At 37.5% G+C, this 7,038-nt stretch overlaps 1 long non-coding RNA gene across 2 annotated transcripts; it reads left to right on the forward strand.

The window, feature by feature from the left end:
• Window positions 1-314: 314 nt before the first annotated feature.
• On the forward strand, window positions 315-4,459 carry LOC116313257. 2 transcript variants are annotated; one of them, XR_005613028.1, is made up of 4 exons: window positions 315-374; window positions 770-918; window positions 1,022-1,408; window positions 3,170-4,459. It is a non-coding gene; the product is annotated as an uncharacterized LOC116313257 (long non-coding RNA). The 2 variants fall into 2 exon arrangements; XR_005613027.1 differs by lacking the exon at window positions 315-374 and having other exon boundaries at window positions 577-918.
• Window positions 4,460-7,038: the final 2,579 nt, after the last annotated feature.

A 7,038-nucleotide genomic window follows, 5' to 3' on the forward strand; every position in this document is an offset into this window, starting at 1 on the left:
TTTGTTTAACATTTAAACCTATTTTCTGCACATTCCAGCACATAAAATAAAATATTTTTTGTGTTTACACTCACTCTTTCAAATAGATGCAAGTAAAACACAGCAGAAAATAAATAAAGTCAAAGGCTAGTTGCTCTATTTTCACCTGTAAAGCAGGACTGGGGTAGGCGGAGGTTTACCCTGGTGCAGGTGTGCTGCAGCGGTCAGTGGAAGAATCCGCGAGTTTCTCTATGAATTTCACATTACAGTCGTAGCGCACTCGGCGCTTGCTTGGAAGTTAAGGGGTTTTTTTCGCTGTAAAAAGAAGTTTTCTTCCCACGCACAACAGACGCTAATGTTTTTGTCACTTTTTATGGAATCAAACTCAAAATAAGGTCAGTACTTCCACGCTTTAAACGCTGCACGCTCATACTCTCTCCCGTACTTGATATATTATCCATTGTTGATCTGCAGACAGCTGTTGTCACGAACGTCGCACTCGCTTTCGTCACTGTCATGAGACATTCTCGCAAAAAACTCACGGTTTTAGTAACGCAGTAACGCAGCGTTCCTACGGGAAAGTAACGGTAATCTAATTACCGTTTTTGCAATGGTAATCCCTTACATTACTCGTTACTTGAAAAAAGTAATCGGATTACTTACTGCCCATCTCTGCACCTAGTGGCAATTTGGATTATCCAATTAACCTATCCCCACAAATTGTATGTCTTTGGACAGTCAGTCATAAATATCATTTGTTTTAAACATTTTGTATTATTATTTCCTGCAGTCAGAAGAATTGCATTTTACAACAGTGTGGCACTGGACAATGTTGTTGCTCCTTTTGACTGATACTCGTGCTTGGAGAAACTCACACAGCATCTATCTGGAAAGATGGCAACATCATGGAGTCAAAAGTTTTCGGTGTCACAGAGAGCTGTACGTTGACTTCTTTTAAACTACAGCCCATAACTCTGCATCTGCTAGAGAGACAGGTGGAACAAACATTCACTTTAATGCTCTTGTTTCTGTTTCTGTACAGTAAAACCAAAAACTCCAACAATCAAATCAGTCACTGAATCCGAAGGGAATTTTGAAGTCAAGTGGACGTCAAACATGGTGGGATTTATAAACAATTACATGACTGCTCAGATGACTTACTATAAAAAAGGAGAAACCAAAAAAGTAGGAACAATGCCACAGTAACTATTTGTTCTGGAGATGTAAACATGGGCAGCTGTTAAACTCATTTTTGTACCTCCATACTAGACATCTGAAATTTTCAAACCAGTTACCACAGCTGATGGACTAAATTACTATGAAGGTCAAGACCTGGATCCCAGTTCAACATATGTGGTCAGCGTGAAAAGCTTCTTTAGTCTGAGTGGCAAGTTCAGTGACAGTAGCAAAGAGTGGGAATTTCAAACTGGTAAGTATTGTCTTTTTTCAGTTGTAAATTCTGTATTTCTTAACTGTGTTAAGAGGCCCGAATTACATTTCTATTACACATTCAGCTGAAAAATAATATGAGTTTTAATATTAACTCTCAAACTAACTTTCATGAAAGCTGCTGTCTCCAGAGAAAAGTGGAGATGAGCTCCTTAGATTGTAACATTAAAGCTAAACAAACATTATTTATTTATTTAACTTTAATTTTACCACACTAGTTTTTGGATCTTTCGATCCATCTGTATACATCTGTAATAGTCACTGTACTTGTTCTCCAATCTATTATAAATTTCTTGACAAATATCTGTTGTAAATTTCCTCTTCTTAATATTCTTAATATATAATGATCTATTTACCTTAATGTATTTCCATGTCCATGAAGGCCTTAAAGGCAACAATAATGTCTGACTAAATTCTTTGTCATATACTTTAAATGCTCCAGCTCTATCATCCCCAACCCACCCAAAACTATTTTTAAAATACTTTCCCCTCTCCCAACAATTTCCTAACACTTTCTTAACAGATTGACTTTTTTATGACCTTTCAAATATATCCAATAGTTAACCATTAACTGTTGCACAGCACAACTGATGTTCTCAACCCTTTTAAGAAGGCAAGAAATTCCACAAATGAACCCTAAAGCCACACCTGTAGAGTGAAAACCATTTCAGGTGACTACATCATGAAGCTCGTTGAGAGAAAGGCCAAGGGTTTGCAGCACTGCCAACAAAGTAAAAGGTGGCTCCATTGAGGAATCTAAAATATAAAACATATTTAAAGTTATTTATTTATTTTTTCTTTGCTACATAATTCCATATATCTTTCTTCATATCTTTGATGTCTTCAGTATGTATCTACAATGTAGAAAGTAGTAAAAAAATAAACAAATAAATGAAAAGGTATGTCCAAACTTCTGACTGCAGTGTGTATTCTTTATATATATTACAGCACCGGACAAATCACAAACAAAAACTGAGCTCCTTTAAATTCCCCTCCTAAATTTGTGGGACTCTTTTTCATATGTTTCAGGCTACGCTTTAAAAAAAGTAAAGGAACACATTCACAGTGTAACAACAGATAATATAATATATGAAAAAGGGAGAAAAATAACTGAAACTTTTTTGTTTATTTGTACAGGAGCAACCACAGCCTAGCATAATTATGCCACATTGCAACACTTTCTTTCTCAACATTTACCACCAATTAAATTGTAAGTGGAAGTTTACAACACATCTTCTCGTTACTTTTTATGCTGTATATGTTAAAAGATACAACAAGATATCACACCCTTATTATTTTATACATAAAGTGTGCCAATAAAAAATACTTCTTTGATATAAGTTTTTTGGAGACAAAATTTGAGCAGCAAGGCTGAGATGGTTTAGGCATGTTTAGGGGAGCGATAGTGAAAGGAGGTTATATGTTGGACAAAGAATGTGTAATATGGAGATGAAAAGTGTGGATGATGTGAAGAAGGACATGCAGAAGACTAGTATGAGAGAGGAGTATTCAAACAACAGCAGGAGATGGAGGCAGATGAGCCATTGTGGCCCCCTTCATGAGGCAGCCAAAAGAAGAATATTACATGTGAATGATGGGTTTCTTGTTAATGTGAAACATTTACATCATAGTTCACCATTATTGCTCAAAGCCTCTTAAGCCCAGTCAGGTTCACCAGGTTGAATTATCCACACCCATAATACAATCCAACCATCCTTTTCTCTGCAATGTCTACTGACAGGTTTGATGGCCCCTGCCGGGGAAAGGCTCATCAGTGCCATCAGTGTCATCTGAGAAGTCCTCGGCTCTCTGTTCCCCGATTATATAGCTGTGGCTGGCACGTCGTTCTGCCTCTCATGCACCTGCCCGCCTGCCACCATGCCATGCTTCAACTTACTTTCTTTATGTTGTCTAAGCACTTGCAATATCCATACTCACCTAATGCTAAAGGAAAGTCAAAGTGTGTCACACTCACTCATTCGATGAATCGCTGCTTCATGTTTAATGTGAAAGAATCACCTTAAAAATATTTGCACAGAAGAGCAAAGCAAACACAGACTTGCACCTTATAATCACTAATTTTCATCTTTCATCAACTGTCAAATTTACAGAATAACTAGCTGTTGTTGTTTCTTGTCTTGTCATGTGCCATGCAGAGCTGTTATGACAGAAGCATCTTTGAAAATTAAGCTGTCTGTGTAGTGTAAAATTACACAAGCTAAGCTAAAATCATATAAAAAGCATCTGATTTTATTTGAAATAAACAAAACCACTTCCTAAAATGTAAATGTTTAGGACAAATACAGTAAGATTATGCTAACACTTTTTCATAAACATATTGCTTAATCCAGTGTACCGTGAATCATTACATTTTTAGAAAATGGAAGATGCTCCTCTGTCACAGTGGTGCCTGCTAACACTTTGTAATCTGAGATAAATGCAAAATCACAGTTTGCAGGGTTGCTGTCAGGGTTCTGGGTATGTGAACAGGTGTTTTGATTTTGTATTATTATTTTTTATTAGTCTGTGGTTTCTTCTTGGTTCGTGTTTACTAGTGTTTTGGTTTCTGTTTTGTATTTCTAGTTCGTAGGTTTTGGATTCCTTTGCTCCTCATGTCACTCTGGTCCCTGTACTCTGTGCTCTCTCTGTTTCGTGTCTCTGAGTCTGTGTCTGTAAGTTCAGTCTGTGTATTTCCTGTTTTATTTTAAAGGTCCATGTCTGGTGTCACTGTATTCAGTTTTCCGCCCTCCCTGTTTCGTCATGTTAATTAGGTTCAGCCGTGTCTCCCTCATGTTTGCCATTCCTTGTTTCCCTCCGTGTATAGATAAGTGTGTGTTTGCCTTTGCTCGTTGTCGGTCCGTCTGCTCATCATCCTGTGTTTCTCCCTGCATGTTATGCATGTTATGGTTTCAGGTTTGTTCACTAGTTCACTAGTTTTCCCAGTTCAGGTTATTTCTTAGTTCTGTCCTCGCCATCCTCGCTTTTGCTTGTTTTCACCTCCTGTTAATAAAGCTCAATTGCATCAAAGACAGTGCCTGCATCTTGGATCCTTCTCTTAAAGCCATAGTTGCTTAATGAACAGTCCAAAGACATACAGTCTTAAATTTAAAATAATTGATTGTTATATATATCTTTGCAATCATGGGCAGTATACTCTTAGACTAGATCTTTATGGTCCTTTTTACTGACAGTTCAACACAACAGTTAATGTGTTATCCAAACTGCACCACACTACCAAAACACTTCCAGTTTAACTCAGGTCAACTCTTGGACAAGAACAGTACAAGATGTATTTGGTCTTCAAACAAGGAAACGTCACTGAGAGTGCATTCAGTTAAAAAAGAAAGAAAGAAAGGGAGCACAGGGAGCATTATAACACGTCTATTAATATGTATTTTGGTTGTTGTTTTCTTTTTTCAAATAAAGATCCCATCAAAACAAAATGTTACATTTTATTTTATGACAGTCATAAATATATTGACTAAAAGTGTACAAAATGATGCAGTAGAGTAGATATCCTTTGTGCGAACCGTACATCTGAAGTTGAAAAGTGTTCCCTTTTAAATGTGATCACAAATTCTTGTCAACATTACATCTGGTCTAATAAATGAATCAGAAAAATAAAACTAAAACTTTTTTTCTGTCTGATCCATCTTGGCAAAGTTTAGCACCTACCATCACATCATCAAGTATTTTAGTTAGCTACTAGTACTAGTAGTACTAGTACTCTCGCCCACCAGTGTCTAAACCCCAGGTGGTCCTGATGTAATCCCTATCACCACTGGGATACCGTTCAGCTGAGACGCGCCATCAGAGTCTAACCACTAAATACCTCTATTTAAATTCTGTACATCATGTTCATTTCATTTTAAAGATTTCTCCTTATATATATATGTAGAGAGAGAGAGAGTGAGAGAGGCAGCCCATCCAATCCAACACACATAATGTTATGTGTAATGATGACAAATAACGAAGGGAAAAAGTATTCAACACAGGAAGAACGAGAGGTGCAAGCAAAAAAAAGCATGGAATTTCATAACGCCAGCTGAAATCTATCAGTAGTTAGAAAGCAATACTCCGACTTAGTACAAATTAAGATCAGCTGGTTCAGTCCAAACATATAGTCTATAAAAAGGTTTCTCATTAACACTGTCACACAAAAAGCATCATGGGTAAACATGATGAGTAAACATGGTGAGCGCTCTCACGACCTTCGCAACCCTATTATTGCAAAACAAACCTACAAAGGATACAAACAATGGTTACAGAAGAATTTCAAAACTACTCATGGTTCCAGTGAACATTGTTGGGGCCATAATTCAGAAGTGGAAAGAACATCACTTCACCATAAACCAGCCATGACCAAGTGCTCCCTGCAAGATTTAAGAGATCGAGTGAAACAAATTATCAAAAGAGTTGTCAAAGAGCCAAAAGCCACTGGTGGAGAGCTACAGAAAGACCTGGAACCAGGAGGTACAATGGTTTCAAAGAAAACTATAAGTAATGCACTCAACTGCCATGGCCTGTGTGCACGTTCACCACACAAGACTATTGCTAAAGAAAAAGCATGTTGAAGCATTTTTTCAATTTTAAGGAACAACATTTAGATAAGCCTGTGAAATACTCGAAGCATATAATCTGGCCAGATGAGACCAAAAAATTAAACTCTTTGGATCCCATACTACAAACATTGGAGGTCAAAAGGCACTGCATATCATGGTGTGAGGCTCTTTTTCAGAACGTCACTTGCATGCTTCATATAACTAAAGGAAGGTTAAATAGAAAATGGACGGATGGATGGACACATTCTAGATAAATATCTGCTGCCATGGAGCAGGATGATGAAGATGAAATAAGGGGGGTCCTTTCAGCAATTCAGTGATCCCAAATACACAGCCAAGGAAACTCTCAGTGGCTTTCTGAAAAAGAAAATAAATCTGCTAGAATAGCCCAGCCAGTCACCTGACCTGAATCCAACTCCAATCAGTGGAAAGAAGCGAAGCTCAGAGTTCATCAAAGAGGCCCAGAGAACTTCAGGATTTGAAGAGTGTTTGTTTGGAAGAATGGGGCACACAAGACACCTCAAAGCTGTCATTACCAACAAAGTTGGTAATATTTTTGTTGAAGTATTAAATAGATATCATTAAGCGTATTCAATATGGCTGTGTCAGATAATGCGTACCTCTGTGAGGCATAGGCCAACATGCAATTAGTCACTTTCACCTTTCACAATAAATGCTCTCAGTGTGCCAACAGCTGAGAAAAGACATAAAGACGTGAGTCATGAGACATGAGTACCCACAGAACACAGTACACAACACAGTACAGTGGGAGATATTAACTGATGTCTGTAATGTGTACGAAAAGAATCGATGCTTGCTTTAAATGTTTCCACCGATGTTAACATCTTCATATGTACATTTTTTTTGTTTGTTTGTTTGGTTTTTGTTGGGGGTGTTTGTTTTAATTTAAACCCAATTTCTCACTCTATACATACACTGGGATTTCAGTAGTTGTTTTGAGTCTACTTCCCCCTCGGCTACTATTGTGGCTTTATGCGCACGGTTCTGTCTTTCTAAAGAAATGTGAGTGGGACTGACTTCCCCTAAT

The sequence above is a fragment of the Oreochromis aureus genome, linkage group 1 (genome assembly GCF_013358895.1).
Source record: "Oreochromis aureus strain Israel breed Guangdong linkage group 1, ZZ_aureus, whole genome shotgun sequence".
Lineage (NCBI taxonomy): Eukaryota > Metazoa > Chordata > Actinopteri > Cichliformes > Cichlidae > Oreochromis > Oreochromis aureus.